Source organism: Psammomys obesus, unplaced genomic scaffold, assembly GCF_907164565.1.
Source record: "Psammomys obesus unplaced genomic scaffold, mPsaObe1.curated_primary_1811, whole genome shotgun sequence".
NCBI classification, from domain to species: Eukaryota; Metazoa; Chordata; class Mammalia; order Rodentia; family Muridae; genus Psammomys; species Psammomys obesus.
The window spans coordinates 54,296,323-54,315,416 of NW_026585504.1; the positions used below are offsets into that span (position 1 = coordinate 54,296,323).

The 19,094-nt window shown below is 38.3% G+C and overlaps 1 protein-coding gene across 2 annotated transcripts in view; it reads left to right on the forward strand.

Annotated features, from left to right (window-relative positions):
• Positions 1 to 19,094, forward strand: part of LOC129672165 (contactin-associated protein like 5-1-like) — a 796,696-nt gene that overhangs the window by 302,101 nt on the left and 475,501 nt on the right. The gene's annotated exons all lie outside the window — the stretch shown is intronic.

Below are 19,094 nucleotides of genomic sequence, written 5' to 3' on the forward strand. Positions count from 1 at the left end.
CATCCAAGTTTAATCATTAGACACTCCTGAATAACAGTGTGTAGAGTGGGGAGGAGGAAGCAGAATGGTGGTAAAGTGAATCCCTTTTGGGACCCACTTCATTCTTTCTTATGATCATTTCTGAAAAAGTATTGATTTAACACTGATAATGATTTTATAAATATATTGGCAGTGAGCTGGAGAGATGGTATAGTAATTAAGATTGCTTGCTACTATTCCAGAAAACCCCAGTTTGGTTTCCAGCATCTAGGTCATAGAGTTCCCAACCACCTATACCTACAGGATCTGACAGCCTTTTCTAACCTTGTTTACACTGGTGGTCTCATGGCATAAGACACACACACACACACACACACACACACTCACACACACACACACACACACACATCCACACACACCCTTCATGATAAAGATGTAGAAAAAGACTGCTTGAATAAAATTACATTTACCCAAGAATTACAGCCAACAATTGTCAAGTGGGACTTCACAAAACTAGTAAGCTTCTGCATAATGAGCAAAAGAATCAACAGGTAGAAGACAATCCCTGACAGCTGTACAGGTGACAGAAAATTAATATATAAGAAATTCAAGAATCAAATAAATGACTAATTCAAAAATGCCTTTGGCAGCTGATCAAAGAATTATAAAAAGAAGAAAAATGGCTAAGAAATATCACAAAAAAGTTTATTATCTCTAGCAGTTAGTGAAATGAAAATCAATAGAACTTTGAGATTTCATTTTACCCTTATCAGAATGGCAATTATCAACAAAATAATGGACAACAAATGTCACATAGTGCACCAGCTTTAGAAATCAGTGTGAATTCTCAGAAAACTAAACATGAATCCACCAAATGACCCATCTATACCAGTCCTTGCATATACCTAAAAGACTGCATGGCCTATTTCACAAAACTTTACTCAGGCAAGTTTATTGCTGCTCTATTCAAAATAGCTAAGAAAAGGAAATGTCCTTCAAACAAGGAAAGGATAATCAAAATATGGTACATATGCAATATAGAATATTATTCAGCTTCAAAGAAAAATGAAATCATGAAATTTGTAGATAAGAAGGTGGTGGTGGTACACAGCTTTAGTCCCAACACTTGGGAAGCAGAGGCAAACAGATCTCCGAGTAGAAGGTCATCCTGGTCTACACAGTGAGTTTTTAGAACAGACAAAAGTACACAGAAAATCTTGTCTCAGGGGAAATAAAGAAAAATAAAAAGAAAGAAAATTTTTGATAAATATATGGAAACAGAAAACATTATATTAAGTAAGGTAATTCAAACCAATAAAGGCAAGCATCATATGTTCTCTCATATCTGATACACTTAGCTCTGAGTCTTCAGATATAAGTTCATATGCTGCAGTAACTGCAAAATAGAGAAAAGTGAAAACAAATCATTCCTGGGGTGTACGGGAGCAATAGAGAGGGACTAGCTAAATACAAGTGATTTAATTATGAATATTGAAAGATTAGTAGGGGCTTTATTTAGGGAGGAGGAGGGAAATAAATACAGTTGGAGGAAAGAAATAAAAGTAGGGACGTTCAACCAAGAGGACATCACAATTCTGAACATCTATGCCCCAAATGCAAGAGCACCTACATTCATAAAGGAAACATTATTAAAACTTAAATCACACATCGATCCCAACACCTTGATAGTGGGAGAGTTCAACACCCACCTTCACCAAGGGACAGATCATCTAGACAGAAGCCTAATAAAGAAATAAAGGCACTTACAGTGGTCCTAAACCAAATGGACCTAATAGATGTCTACAGAACTTTCCGCCCAAACTCAAAAGACTTTTTTTCAGCACCTCATGGAACCTTCTCCAAAACAGACCATATAGCTGGTCGCAAAGTAAGCCTCAACAGATACAAGAAGATTTAAATATACCTCTGTATTCTATCTGACCACCATGGACTAAAGCTGGAACTCAACAACAATGGAATTAGAAAAAAGCCTACAAGCACATGGAAAATGAACAACTTGCTGCTTAATGACAGCTGGGTTAAGGAAGAAATAAAGAAAGAAATTAAAGACTTCCTAGAATTAAATGAAAATGAAGGTACAACATACCCTAATTTATGGGACACAATGAAAGCAATGCTCAGAGGAAAACTCATAGCACTAAGTGCCTTCAAGAAGAAATTTGTGGCATCTTATACAAGCAACTTAATGGCCCAACTGAAATCTTCACCAACCTTTTGCCTGACAGAGGGCTAATATCCAGTATATATAAAGAACTAAAGAAGCTGAAAAACAGCAAACCAAGTAATCCACTTAAAAAATGTGGAACAGAGCTAAACAGAGAATTTGTTGTAGAGGAATATCGAATGGCAGAGAAACACTTAAAGAAATGCTCAACCCCATTAGCCATCAGGGAAATGCAAATCAAAACGACCCTGAGATTTCACCTTACACCCATCAGAATGGCCAAGATGAAAAACTCAAGTGACAACACATGCTGGAGAGATTGTGGAAAAAGGGAAACCCTCCTCCATTGCTGGTGGGAATGTAAACTGGTACAATCACTTTGGAAGTCAATCTGGCACTTTCTCAGACAATTAGGAATAGTGCATCCTCAAGACCCAGCTATACCACTCCTAGGTATATACCACAAATTTGCTCAAGTACACAGCAAGGACATTTGCCCAACCATGTTTCTAGCAGCTTTATTTGTAATAGCCAGAACCTGGAAACAACCCAGATGTCCATCAACGGAGGAATGGGTACAGAAATTGTGGTATTTTTACACAATGGAATACTACTCAGCAATCAAAAATGAAGAAATCATGACATTTGCAGGCAAATAGTGGGATCTAGAAAAGATCATTTTGAGTGAAGTATCCCAGAAGGAGAAAGACAAACATGGTATATACTCGCTTATATAGACCTATAAGATATGATAAACATAATGAAATCTATACACCTAAAGAAGATAAACAGGAAAGCAGACCCGGGGTAAGATGATCAATCCTCACTTAGAAAGACAAATGGGATGTGAATTAGTCATATGACAGGAGTCTACCGCAGGAGACTGAAAGACTGAAAGACTATCTAGCAGTATTTCAAAACAGTTACTAAGACTCGCAACCAAAACTTAGGCAGAATGCAGGGAATCATATGAAAGAAGGGGAGTTAGTATGATGTGGAAAGGATAGGAGCTCCACAAAAATCAAATATATCTGGGCACAGGGGTCTTTTCTGAGACTGACACTCCACCAAGGACCATGTATGGATATAACATAGAACCTCTGCTCGGATGAAACCCCTAGTAGCTCAGTAACCAATTGGTTTCTGTAGTAAGAAGAACAGGGACTATTTCTGACATGAACTCATTGGCAGGCTCTTTGATCTCCCTCCCAAGGGAGGAGCAGTCCAGCTAGGCCACAGAGGAGGATTTTGCAGCCAGTCCTGAAGATACTTGATAAAACAGGGTCAGATGAAAGGGGAGGAGGTCCTTTCCAATCAGTGGACTTGGAAAGGGTCAGGGAGGAGATGAGGGAGGGAGGGTGGGATTGGGAGGGAATAAGGGAGCGGGACACAGTTGGGATAAAGAGTTAATAAAATGTAACTAATAATAATAAAATTAAATTTAAAAAAGAGTAGGGACATTTTAAAATATCATAAGAAATCCTACAATTAACTATCTAAAACTAACTATAATAAATATAAGTGGGTATATAAATATATTCATATAGTTAAATAAAATTTTATCATTTGGGCTTTCCAAGAGCCAAAGACCATCTAACAAAAATGTTACACTAGGTATGAGAAGCCATCCCCAGAGCTGTTAATCAAGGTTGTTCAAGAAATTCAACCAAGGACTATTCATGAAGATAACCTAGAACCCTGACAATGCAGCCACTTCTGATGATAACTGATAGACTAAGATCTGAAAGCAGGAGAGGAGGACCTCCCCAATCAGTGGACACAGGGAGGGGCATGCATGCAGAAAAAAGGGGGGAGAGTGGGACCGGGAGGGGAGGAGGGAGGGGCTTATGGGAAGATACAAAATGAATAAAGTATAATTAATAAAAGTTTAAAAAAAAGAAAGAAATTTTTAGAACATGACAGGTTATTTTGCTATTTCCCTTGGTTGCTCCAGAGGCAGAAATTTAGTCCCCACTACTAAATATGTCATCCTCAGACCCTCACATGCACAGACATACAAGTACACATGACCCTGCACATAGAACATACACAACACAAATGCACACATATACAATCATCAAAGGGTGACCTAAGGGTTTAATTTGTGAGACCTAAACAGGCTTGTTTATTCAGATTCGTCCTGAGAGGGTTCTGGGTCTTATTTCAGAATACAGTCAGGAAACCTGAGTAAGTCCTAAGACCCATTTAAGGAAGGGTGGCCAGGGCAAGGTGAGAATGAACTTCCTTCTTTTCTTGTTTTCTCAAACTACTTCAGCTTAGAATTATATGAGGTAATCAGGTCCTAAAACCCATGAGTCAATATACTCTGACATCAACCATTTTGTCAAATGTATTTCATTTTACCAAAGGATAAAATGATAGATGCCATTTTGATTGAACTAGCTGCTGAACACATTATAATCACTCCTGGCAAAGGTATTTATTTAGATGTTATTACCATTGGATTCCAAAAGGCAAAGTGAAGTAAGACTGTTTCATAATTCAGTCAGATTGGAAAGTTAGCTACTTTGATTTGAGCATAGTAAATGAGCTGTCATTTCCAAACATACATAAGAAATGACCTCATAAACTGGTAACTCTTTCATTCAAAACACTGCCAAGTTTGTGGTATGAATAAAGTTTTGTCAAAATAAACTTTAAAGGACTATCAAAGAAGACAGGCTGTCACACACACACACTGGTGTTCTGCTCACAGGGAGCCTCAGCCTGAGGTCCAGAAGGAGATGAGTTATTTCTATATTATTTACAGTGGTGCTTAATTTTCTCTTTGTAACAAAACCTAGAAAATAAGTCATTGGTATCTCTAAGCAAAAAATTCTACAATGAAGTGAATCATCCTGAGCTTTAAGGTGGTAACTGTCTCCATGAGTGATAGTTAGGACAGTTGCAAAGAGCACCTGTGCTTAAGATATCATAAAACTATTGCAGAAGAGCCTGGGCAGATATCTCAGTAGTTAAGGTTTTTGCAGGCCAAATGGAGAACTAGTTATATTCCCAGAATCTACATAAAGTCAGACAAGATAGCAAGTGACCATAATCCCAGTGTTTCTATGATAAGATAGGAGGAGGAAGCAGGAGACACCCTGGACCCTTACAGACCAGCTAGCCTGAGAAGAGACCCTGTCGGAAACAAGAAGGAAAGCAAACCCAACACCTAGTGATGTATTCTGACCTTCACAAGCACATCTTGGCATATGTATGCTCAAGTTTCATCCAGGCTCCCATACCCAGATATTGTCTTAGAATCTTAGCTAGGAGAGGAACATGGCACACATTTTCTATTTGCCTTACATGTAAGTCCTAAATCTTAGAAGATTCAACAAAGAGTAAAGAAAGTTATTGTATCTCACCAATGAAAACATTTTAGTTTCTAAATTAAAAACTGCAGAGGCTTTAATCACCCATTGCAGATTCTAGCAACCTGAGTCAAATGTGCTCACAATTCTCATCATGCAGAAATAAGACAGTCATGTGTCAAGAAAATTCATAGACTATCTAAGTTGAAATTGTGATTTAAAAAGTGACCAGCCATCACTATGAGATTTGAGCCAATAGGAATGTTAAAGCAAGTGCATGAGACATGGACATATAAATTTTGATTCTAACAAAAACAATTCTATAAATGAGGCAAATGTACAAATTTCAGTTCACAATTATGTAATTTAGAATAACTGAGATTTTCAAGATAGCATAAAGGAAAAAATCAAAATAAAAACAATCCTTCCCTTTTTACTGAATGTATGTTCACGTATATTGGTAGGTATATACATGTATGTCTAAGGAGCTACTCAGCAATCGAAAACGAGGAAATCATGAAACTTGCAGGCAAATGGTGGGATCTAGAAAAGATCATTCTGAGTGAGGTATCCCAGAAGGAGAAAGACACACATGGTCTATACTCATTTATATGGACCTATAAGGTAGGATAAACATAATGAAATCTATACACCTGAAGAAGATAAATAAGAAAGAAGACCTGGGGTAAGATGATTAATCCTCACTTAGAAAGACAAATGGGGGACATTGGACATAGGAGAAAACAAATAACAGGACAGGAGCCTACCACAGAGGGCGTCCACCTAGCAGTGTATCAAAGCAGATACTAAGACTCATAACCAAACCTTCCGCAGACTGCAGGGAATCATATGAAAGAAGGGGGAGTTAGTATGACATGGAGAGGATAGGAGCTCCACAAGGACCAAATATATCTGGACACAGGGGTCTTTTCTGAGACTGATACTCCAACCAAGGGCCATGTTTGGATCTTAGAACCTCTGCTCAGATGCAGCTCGTGGTTGCTCAGTAAGCAAGTGAGTTTCACTAGTAAGGGGAACAGGGACTATTTCTGACATGAACTCAATGGCAGGCTCTTTGGCCTCCCTAACCTCCAAGGGAGGAGCAGTCCTGCTAGACTACAGAGGAGGACGTTGCAGCCAGTCCTGAAGATATCTGATAAAACAGGGTCAGATGAAAGGGGAAGAGGTCCTCCTCAATCAGTGGACTTGGAAAAGGGCAGGAAGGAGATGAGGAAGGGAGGGTGGGATTGGGAGGGAATGAGGGAGTGGGATACAGCTGGGATACAGAGTTAATAAAATGTAACTAATAATAAAAATAAAAAATAAAAAAGTCAAGCTTCCATTTTTTAATCATATACAATTTTTTATAGATACAAAAAGGTTGAGCTAACATGATCAGTACAGACTGAACTCTGAGACACCAGGAGTTTATGCTACACATTGTGGTTGTTTGAAATGAGCTCTTAGTCTATTGCCTTCTTTTCTATATGTATCTCCAGGGATTGTGCTGCATGTCAGAAGAATTCAACACTCTTCTGCTCAGAGATTGAGAACTAAAGTAATTGTCCAGCATAGATGGACCAAAGAAGCTCCTCATTTACTAGGAAGCACAAATTATCAGCACTAAAAAGTATATGCACGTGAATAAAACAAGCATCTTAGGCAAAATGGTCATGTGACTTAGACTAAAATGTGTGAATAAATAGTGAAATACAATCCAGTATGAGGCTTAGAACGCCAGTCAGACTTGACAAACAGGAAAGAGTTCACTAACTAAGACATCCATGTTCCCAGACTTCTCCAGAAAAAGGCAGAAAGAAGTTTATACCAGAACTATGAGCAAGAGCAGGCTACAAGGTCCTGAAACATCATAGGAAACACACAAATGCAAGCGAATATGGAAGACATGACAAAGTTATATGAGAATCTTCCAGGTGCAACTAAGAAAAGCTGCCCAAACCAGAAAAAAATGAGAAATAAAACAAATCAGTCATATTCTATTATAATACCAGATCACAGATGAGCTATAACTCCACCTGTGTTTGAACAAAAAAGTGAATGACAAGCAGTGTAAAAGGCAGCACTCCAAACACAGAAACACAGTAAATGCGGAAATTAGAACATAACCCTGGCAGCCCCACAGTCATAGTTTTTTTCACACAAGAGTCACTCATAAATGGACGCTTTGTTGCACATATATTTGAGGAAAGATGAGCTTTTGGTTAATATTAAACATCTCTCTAGGGATGTTTCTCAATTACAAAGGCGAAATTAGTCCTTTTATTATTAAGGAAATACTCATACCAGATTAACTAAGTGATAAAAATTAAGCAACTCACTTTTGTATTCCCAACTCTTGGAAACTGTGGCAGATGCTTTGATATATTTTCTGAATAGCCACATTTGCAGAACTGTTGAGCTATAAGCTAAGCCAAAAAATTATGCTTCAAAATTTTGGTATAAGTCTAGGTATTGAACACAGCAGATAAAAAGAGCTTGGTGCTAAGCCTAACCATTGGTGAAAGGAAAGAATCAGTTCCTACACATTGTCTTCTTACCTCTATTCATGGACTGTGACCTGTATACAGACACACACACACACACACACACATGCAAGCACATGAGTGTGAATGCACACACACACACACACACACACACACACACACACACACCTACCACATACATATAACAAATAAATAAAATATATAAAAAATAATTTTTAGAAATCTAGGTGTAACACACCTAAGAAAAGTCCATAACCTATGGACTCTGCATGTAGACAGAGATGGGTGGGGAGAGGGGGAGAAAGGAAAGTGGGAAAGACACACACACACACAACCACACAGAGACAGAGGCAGACAGAGAGAGAGAGAGAATGAGGGAGGGACATAAGAAGTAATGAACTCACTAATAATAAAGCTTACTAGTATCCTGACACCCCAACACACATCATTTCTCATTTATCTGGAATTCTCGACAAACATACAGTAATTTAATCTAATTATTTTGCTTTCTTTCTTTCTTTCTTTCTTTCTTTCTTTCTTTCTTTCTTTCTTTCTTTCTTTCTTCTTTCTTTATTAATTTCACTTTCTTCACTTTGTATCCCCCCGTGGTTCCCTCCCTCCTCCAGTCCCAATCCTTCCCTTCCTCCACCCTCTGCATGCCCCTTCCCAAGTCCACTGATAGGGAAGGACTTCTTTTCCTTCCTTCTGATCCTAGTCAATTAGGTCTCATCAGGAGTAGCTTCCTTGTCCTCTTCTGTGGCCTGGTAATGCTGCTTCCCCCTCAGGGGGAGGTAATAAAGAGCAGGGCAATCAGTTCATGTCAGAGACAGTCCCTGTTTCTATTACAATGGAAACCACTTTAAAAGGTAAGACCCAAATAGAGGGGCATTAACAATACACTAATCAACAGGTGTTTTCCTTTTTATGTTTAATACTTTTTTAAAGTTTATAATTTATTCACTTTATATCCTGATTGTAGCCCCGCCCTCATCTCCTTCCAGGTCCATGCTGCCTTCCTCTTTACCCCTTACCTCTGCTGAGTGCTGGTATCACAGGAGAACCCCATACCCACCCACCCTAGTTTTAAGGATCTATACTCTGTCTCTCAGACTTTGGTAATAAGCACCCTATTCACTAAGCTATCTTCCCAGCATTAAGAATGCAATTATTACAATATTTAAAAAATTAAAGTGTACATCATTTTATATTCCATGTTTTCAAACCTCTAAGTACAGGAAGAGACAAGCAGTAGCCCTGCAGGATTCAGAGCTGGTGAACACACAGCACTCCAATGTGCTTTAATAGATGCTTCATCCTGAACCATGTCCTGCAGACAAAGTCACAAGGTTATCCTGACCTTGTCTTGCTGCTCACATTGGAACTGGCTTATAGTAGAAGCCAGATGTACAGATTTTCATAAGAAAAAAAATGAGATTGACAAGAAAGAATGAGAAAGTAGGTGAAGAAATCTGGTCCTCAAAATTAACTTGGAAAGTTGATTTAAAAATTCATATTAAGAAGAGTCATAAGTAGTTAGAACTTTTAATATTATAACAGCCATGTAGACTGATATGAAAATGAAAAGAAGCTGCCTGACATGAAAATAGATGAAATAAAACACATGATTGACGTCTGCCATTCATTTAACATAATTGAGCTCTATTTATTGAAAATCTTTAATGAAGCGAAAGGAGCTTTTTATGTTATTCCTAAAGACAGGCATGGGAAATTACAAGAACATAAATTGGGATAGCATAAGTAATTTTTAAAGTACTAACTCTTATAAAGGTAGCCAAAGCAAAGTACAGATCCCATTGAGTTAAGAAGATAATTTCTGTACTTAGTATAAAGTGTGTGTGTGTGTGTGTGTGTGTGTGTGTGTGTGTGTGTGTGTATGTGTGTATATGATATGGTGGTGGTGTGTGTACGGTGTGTCTGTTTCGTTGTCGTTCTGTCTGTGTAAATATAATTTGGTGGTGTGTGCTCTGTGGTATGTGTTTGCATGTGTGCACGAAGGTGTTTCTTATGTGTCTGTGGTGTGTGAAGGGTCCACAGTAAATATGTGCTAGCTTTTATGCATTGTGCCTGCTGTGGTATTTGGAGGGTGTGGGTGTGGGCATGCTGTCTTCACATGTGGAATCCTATGTGTTAACAGTCATGTGTGCACATGTGAGGGCATGTTCATGGAAGCCAGAGGTTGACAGTGACTGTTTACTTCAATGGCTCTTCACCCTATTTCTTCAGTTACTGCTTTAGTGAATCTGGGGCTCACTGGTTGGCCAAGAGACTTCATAGATTGTCTCTGCTTCCTGGGTACCCCCTTTTTATGTGTGTGTTGGGGATTTGAACTTAGGTCCTCATTTTGCATGATGGGCAGTTTCCTGATTAAGCCACCTACCTGGGCTTTGTATGGATGTTTAGTATCTCTGGAGCTTCCTATAAACAAAAATATCGGAGTATGCTGACTTTATTGCTATGTCCATGTGCTAGCAACATTACTGTTGGAAAATTGTGTTCAAAGGGTGACAGTTCACTGTTGAATAAATTCTTTTTCATGATCATGCTTTTACATGATCATATCCAATTCCTCCTATTTCTAACAATGTCTTTACTTTGGTGTGAGCATCTACAAAGGTACAGATGGGCTCTCTGTAGAAATGACTTAAGTGTGCTTCTGTGAGTCAGGCTTCCCTTTCCAGAGAAGTGGAGGGGAAGGGCTACTGACTGATCCCCTGCAACTCATTTCCTGTGTTTTTTAAAGTAGAAATATCAACACCTGTAGTCAGGTTTCTCCTGAGGTTTGGAAGGGGGTAAGGATTAGCCTTGTATCTGAATCAAGGTCAGGTTTAGGTTGTGAAGCATTAAAGTAAGAAAAATGCAGAATTAAAATCAAAGGTTGCTATTAGAAAGAAGTGGGGAAATTTTGTTAAAAGCCTTACGGCAACATCAGTTGGATTATGGAGCCAACTATGTTTTAATATTTTTGTGTGTATTTTTCAAAATTTCTCTACATATACAATCATGAAATTAACAAAAGTTTCTCAGGACATGGGCCTGCTTTTCAGTGACATATAATTATAAATGTAAAGAATATATATTTTCAAACATCTATCCTTTACTCTGTGCATGTTTTTTTATTCTCTTTTACTGAAAATTTCATCATACGTTTATCATAGTTGCTGGGAAATACACCTCAAGGAGGAGTTATTTAGAGCAGGTTCGCCTGTGGACATCTTTAAGGAACCGTAGTTTTATTGATTAACCCAGCTCACTGTAGGCACACCATTGTGCCTACATATATGTAAGAATGAAAATTGGTAGTTAGGACCAAGCAAATAGCTTCTTGAGACCAGCAGCACAGATTTATTTGATAAGTTGAATTTGTAAGCCTAATGAATTCTTTTCTTCCCCTGTCCCCTTCAAAAAAAAAGCAAAATTCTTTTTCTTTCTTTCTTTTGCTTTTTTTTTTTTTTAACTGTCCTAGATTTGGGACAATAATGTTAACATAAATTAGGTATGTGGATTTGAAAGACCTTGTTTACCTGATCTAAGTAAAAGGGAATGTGTGTGCTCTGTGTTGCTAATGAGGGAGATGCCTTGGTTTACCCTGTGCACATGAGCTTGCCTGGTTTTGTGAGAAGTTACTTTGTGGGAAGGTAGTGCTGCCCTCAGAGACTGTTGACATTCAATGACATTACTTACTGTCTCTTTATAAATTCAGAAAACAAGAAACCTTTGGACAATCGGGAATGACTCAGTCAGTGAAGGGTTGCTTCACTGCCATGAGGACTTGTGTTTGAATACTCAGTACTCACATAAAAAGCTGTGTGTGTTGATATGTGCCTGGACTCTCAGCATGGATAGAAGACTTGGAAAAGTTCTAGGGACTTGCTGGCCAGCCTGTCCTGATGATCTGAAAGGTTGAGGATCAGTAAGAGATCCCATCTCAAAAAATAACATGGAACACAATAAAGGAAGGTACCAAAAGTCAACCTTTGCCTCTACAATTATACCACACACACACACACACACACACACACACACAAATGCACACATTCCCACATACTACAGACATACACAGAATGCACAGTTCTCTAACAAGAGAAGCATACACAGACAGACAGACTCCCAGGCCCCACACAAAACAGATTTCTATTAGGCATAATATAAAGCAAGCTACTGTATGTCTGAGTTATTTTGTGTGAAAAGCTTGCATCATCTAATGACCTATGAACACTGGTTGCTGATATTTCCTTTTAATATATACCATGACTTAAAATAGTTTTATTGTTTACAACAAAATTTAGCATAAGCTTCAAAGGAATCTTGTGTATCCCTAGGCCCCTCACATATACTTCTGGCAAACATCTGCCATCACCACCATTGTGAATAGTTTGTTCACAGACAAACCTACACTTAAACATCATTATCATGAGAGTATATAAAGTTTATATTAGATGCCACTCTCTTTTTTTCTCTGCATGCCCCTGTGTGTGAGTGTATGTGTGTGTGTGTGTGCTCATGCACACATATTTGTGTATGTGTTAGAGGGAAGATGTACACAACATTGTTAGAAGTCAGGGAAACAGCCTATGAGCTGATCATCTCCTATCTTGTTTCAGGCAGACTTTTTGTTGTTCATGGATGTATTCATGACACTCTAGTGTGTTAGCAAGCTTCTTGGGATTCTCCTGTCTCCATCTCTGATCTTATTATAGGATGTTTGTAGTTACTGATAAGCTACCATATATGGTTCTCTGAGGCATGACATTTACCCATGTAGCCATCCGCCAGGCTGAGGTCTTAATATTGAACACCTCTGTGAGTTTGTCCAGACATAACAGCATCTGTCCCTGCCTTTAGTCCTACACAGGGCAGCTTCACCATCATGAATGCCCCTGTGTTCCCCTGTACACATGTTGCCTTCCTCCTAACACCTGGAAGCTAATGAAGTTTTTATTTTCTTCATGGTTTTTCTTTTCCAGAAAGCAGGAATCATACATTATACAAGCTTGTAATGTAGAAAAATTCATTTTTAATATAATTGTATATATGTGTGTTCTTTCTTGTGTTTGCACATGTGTGTCTGAGTGCATATTTCTATGTATGTTTCTGTGTGTGGAGACAAGATAACACATCTGCATGTTATTCCTCATGTGTTTCCACTTTGAATTTGAGACAGGGTCTTTCAGTGGCTTGGAACTCAACGAGTAGGCTAGGCTGGCTGCCCAGTGAACTCCAGGAATCCACTTGTCTCCGCCTCACAGGAGCTAGATTCACAAGTATAACTGGCTAATTATACATTAGCCAGTTTTTTTTCAATACCTTTTCATAGCTTGATGTTTCATTTCTAATTTTTTTCTTTTTTTAAGATTTGAAATTATTATATATTTCTTTCTTCCCTCTACTTCCCGTAAACTCTCCTATATACCTTTTCCCACTCTTCTCAAATTAATCTTTCTTTTTCATTAATTGCTATTGCATCCATATATGTATACATATACAGATATATATTGCTAAATAAAATATGCTCAGTTACTATAATTTTATTTGTATGAATGTTTTCAGAGCTGACCATTTGGCATGATAAATTGGTATTCTCTCCCCCAGAAAAAATCTTTCCTGCTCCCAGCATTTCTTAGTTACCTATAGCTCTTTGTGTAGGGTTGAAGCCTCACAGGCTTTTCCTCATCCACTTTGGCATGTCCATTGATATTGTTCTCATATAGCTTGCATTTGGTCAGTCACTATGGTGACACTTTCTGGATACAGCTGCTGATGTTCTAGGAAACACAATCTCACAGCAAACTTGGTTTCTATACTCTTTCTGCCTTGTTTTCTGCAATGTTCCCTGAACCTTAGGAGAGAGACTGTTTTGTGGACATATCTATTGGGAGTGAGATCCATAACTCAGCATTTTGATTGGCTGTGGTATCCCTCTGTTGCTCAGAGAAGTTTCCTTGCTGAAAAGTGAAGACTACATTTATCTGTGGGCACAAGGATAAATATTTATATACTTTTGTTAGGAACTAAGCTGGTTTATGTTCTTGTAGACTCTCCTCCAATAACTATGACTTCATGATCATTGAGTCAGTTAGCTGACCACATTTCCAATACCAGCTATGGTCTTCTTCCTGTTAAACTAGTCGTTATACTAAGTAGAGGGTTATTGGTCACTGCCAAGGTACATGTGCTACTACTTCACCCTTTGGAGTTGTTGTTTCATATCACAGGGGTTATTGTTTCTGTTGTGGTTCATAGTCATTATGCTCCATAAAACTGTTGGTAAATTCCCTTCTTTGGAAGCTCGCATGATGTGTTTTGGTATGATGAAAGCTAACCTCAGGCATTCAGATCAGCTCCAGATCCAGGATGTCTAGACCCCGTTTCTTCAGTGTATGGATTCTTAAGCAATAGACAATTACCAACCACCTTTGGCAACAATCAAGGTGCAACATCAATATGGCTATATGTTTTGGGAGTCTCTTTATCAGCCCAAGTCAACAACTCAAAAAAAGGGCTTCTCATTTCTCACTAGGATAACATCCTACAGTTTGTCTTGGAGGACATCTTTTTTGCTTCCAAATGGGGTTGACTATACATGAATCTGTCAGAAATGTCTTGCAGGCATTTCTGTGAAAAAAAAAAATAATAAGTCTTCATTCAATCCCTTTGAGCTGTTGCTAATTTATTATTAACTGGTGTTTAAGCTAATTTTGTACTCTGGAAGCACACTAATACTTGCTGCACTGTGAATGCTGACAAGAGTTCCCTTCGTGAAGGTCTGAGAATCTGCTTCTGTTCATTCAAACGGTTGCTTCCTACGATGTATCTCTCCACTAATGAGATACTCAGCAACAGGAGAGGGCCAAAGAGAGTATCATTCAAACCCTTTCCTGAAGCCTTTGTTGTAGAAACCTCCTTCCTTAATAACAAACATAAACCAGAATTTCATCTAGGAATCTGACAGTCATGTTAGTTTTTCTTTTCCTAGGTCTCTTCTAACATCCTGAATGGTCTATTGTGTAGCCCCAAACTCCTTTCCTACTATCACTTACTGTCTGTCTTAGTAGATATCATGTATGGATTTTGTATGCAAAAGGTACCCTTCTAGACATAATTAAGAAGTGTAAGAACATGAACTCTTGTGAAGTAGCCATAGGCACATGTGTTTTAGGACATGGTCTACTTGGGAAGTGTATGGAAGTGTTAGGAAGTAGAGTTTTCCTGGAAAAGTCCCACTTTCTTCTCACTTTCTGTTTTGAGGGTGTAAAGGCAATGTGTGCAGTTATCCTCTTGCTCCTACCATTATAATTTATGAAATTGATGATGCATTTTTCCCACTATGATGACCTATATCCTCTGGGAACTCTGAGGCAAAATAAGTAATTCTCCTTTATGTTGTGCCATCAGGGTACTTAGTCACAGCAACATAAAAAAGTAACAATATGGCATTGTATTACGTATAAGATTCTAAAGAAACAGAACTAAAGTATTTTATATGTGTGTGTGTAAAATTATATATGTGTGTGGGAAAGAGAGTGGGTGATATATCCATATATGCATACATGTAATGTATCTATCGATCGATATATATATATATATATATATATATATATATATATATATATATATATATATGGGATTTATAAGAGTAGCTTACAGGCTACGGTTGAGTAATACAATGACTGTCTCGGAGCCAAAAGGCCTAGGATCTCATAGTTGTTCACTCTACAAGATTGAATATTTCAGAATTTCTAATATGGTTCTGTAAACCCAGAGGATTCTTAGAAATCTGCTGGACTGTAGTTTTTGGTGGAATTTGAAGATGTAGGTTCTTATATCAACAAAGGAATCTCTCTACAGCTGAACAGATGAACCTTCTCCTTGTGATAACAGCTAACAGCTGTTTAGCATTCACCGTGTTATGCTGTTATTATTCACACCTGAATAAAGTCAAATGTCCTTCAAGGTCTGTCCAAATGTCCCTCTTTCTCTTTTCATGTGCATTTGCCTCTGGTCACCAGTTGAAGCCATCTTTTATTTTAGATTGAGATATAGAATACCTAGCTGTGTTCTTTCTCAGAGTTTGTACACTCAAGTTCATTTTGGGTAGATCTCACATCCCTATATCACTTCTCAGCAATAATTTTTCTGAACCATCAAGGTCCAGCTCAAATGTCACTTTCTAGAGACTCTGGTCCTCCATTCTCAAGGTCTTTAGGGAAATGTTACATCCTTCATTCTTCAGAGAGCACTAGGGGACTTGTGTACATATCATCAGTTAAGATTATTTGTTCCTTTAGAATATGTGTTTTCTCTTTTTCTTCTGAGTGGAACACAGTTTTCTTGAAGGCGTAAGCTGTTTTGGTCGCAGCTCTCTCTGCAGAGACTATAATTTTGCCTTGACGTCAACACATCCCCAGAGCATATTGACTGACTCTTGCTTCAAAAGTAGCATTTAGGGGAGTAAATTTTTTTTCAATTCAATCCTTATTGAAATCTTGGAAAGAGATAATAGAAAGCTATGGTAAGGAAACGAGGAACTGTGAAGAGTGTGTAATTTAGTTCTGAGAAACATAAAATGTATGATAAGTATTGTAAGGAATATGCTTGTTTGTTGGAAACAAAACGAACATCAAAAAAAAAGAAACAAATAAGCCTAGGCTGCTTTGATTAGCAGAGAATTAAAGCCATTGTCTGTCTATCTACTACACTATGGAGGCATTCCACGGTGTCCTTAAGTCAATGAATACTTGTCAATATGGTGAAAGTATGGGTTTTGCAAACAAGAAACTCGAACAGTCTCTTTAAAGTGCACTTTGTGATTGTGTTTGTGAATCACTGAATTCAGTTGAATCACTGAAACCATGAAAAGCTGGGTAGAGAAGAAGCAGGTGAATCCGTGGAACTGGAAATTCTGCTGAGTGATGAGGTGCAAAAGTAGAAGTATCCCTAGAGGCCTACGGAATCAGCTAGCCTGGCAAGAGCAGTGCCTTTCACAAACAAGTGACTTTCACAAAGTAGAAGGCAAGGATTGATATCCCAGGTTGGTCTCTTGTCAGCGCATATAGCAGAGGTGAGCCTATGTTCTGTCTCTGTCTCTTTCTGTCTCCCTGTCTCTGTCTATCTGTCCCTCTGTCTGTCTGTCTGTCTCTCTCTCTCTCTCTCTCTCTCTCTCTCTGTGTGTGTGTGAGTGTGTGTGTGAACTACTGACTGGTCATGGGAGAAAAGTAGGCATTGGATCCCCCCTGCACTGGCTGTGTTGTTTGTTTGTTTGTTTGTTTTCTTAATCAGCCTGACACAAACCTAAACATACCTAGGTTGGAGGAATTTTAACAGAGAAAAATGCTTACATAAGAATGGCTTGTAAGCAAGTCTGTGAAGTATTGTCTTCACTAATATTTGATCTGTGAGGCCTCAGTTCACTGTTTTCAGTGTCATCCCTAGACTGGTGGTCCTGAATTGTATCAGGAAGTAGGCTGAGTCCTGGTGAGGAAACCAGTAAGCAGAGTTCCTCCATAGTTTCTGCTTCAGTTCCTGCCTCAGACTTGAGTTTGCAACACTAGATCCCTTACTCTCTTCAGTAATAGCTGATGTGGAAGTTTAAGCCTAGCAAACCTTTTCTCACAGTGTTTTATCAGAGCAACACAAAGGTGACTAAGAGAGCCCCCAAGAATGGACTTGAGGGAAAATCTTCAGCCACAGAGCCTCATGCTGAGCTGATTTCTGCAAATCAATGCTGGTATTATAAGATCGTATGGCAAAATTTGAATTACCTACTAGTTAGACAGAAGAGCAGCATATTTACTAGAAAATCTCACACACAGATGTGGATGCTGCTGGATGTGTTGGTTAGAGCCTTGGTTTTTATAAGGCACTCTAGGAAAAGAGGCCCTCTGAAACACAGAGAAACTGGACAGGAGACACAGTTAGCAAAAGGAACCACAGAACTGCACATGCTAGAGGAGACAGTGAAGGGCCAGCTAAAAGCCAAGAGCACAGCATCTGAGTAATAGTGGAAAAAAATGAAGAGGTCTAATTTAGGCAGCAGAAACTAAGTCAGGTTTGCTGTTCTGTTTGCTTGCTCTCTTTGTGCTGTTTGTTTTGTAGGAGAGAAATTTTATCGTGTATATTTGTTCCAAGATTAATCACTCAGGAGGTAAAGGAGTTTTGTGAGGATAGGGATCACTGCAATATCAGAGTAGGCACAAGGGTAACACAGAGAGAAGGAGGGGCTGGCAGAAATAACTCCTGGTGCTGCCACTTACACTAGGGCTGTGGGCAAAAAAAATAGCTATGCTGTAACAGGTGAGAACATTCTACTCTCAGGCTTCCAAGGTCTATAGAGTTGAAGGAGTCATCTTCTGAGTATGCAACTCAGTGAGAAAAGGGAAAACAGACATGTCATAGAAAAAAGATGGACAAACATAAGACAAAATGAAGGAGAAGAAACGAATCATCTAGGAAAATCTCTTCGCTTAAAGCTCAAGAGATTTGAGTGAGTCTCAGCCCATTCTTCTTAACTTCATACATATGTATGTGTGTATATAGAGATGTATATATGTGTGTGTACACATGTATGCATAGATGTTATGTGTGCTAAAAATGTCTTCTTATATATGTATATATACATGTGCACATTATATAATTTAATCTAATTTTCTTATCAATACAAAATTTAAAATATCACAATATTTGAGAACAGGATGATTACTCAGATAGTAATATTCTACATGCAAGCATGATGACCTGAATTAAAACTCTAGAATTCAAATAAAAACTCAAGCATGATGAAATGTACTTGTTATCTTAGTATCTGGCAGTTGAAAATAGGAGAATTCCTTGGCTTTACTGACCAATTAACCTTTCCTTCTACTTGGTGAGCTTCAGCTCAATGAGAAAACTTGTCTCAGAAAAAAATAAAACAAAATAAAAAAGGACGGCCAGCTCCTAGGAAGCAACTAAGATTGACTTCAAGCCTTCAAAGACACATGCATACAAGTTCCCACACATTCATGCATACATTTGCATGTCTTCCAACATATACACATACCCAAATCACACTGAACTCTTTTTATAGCAACCTGTTGATGATATAAAATTCTG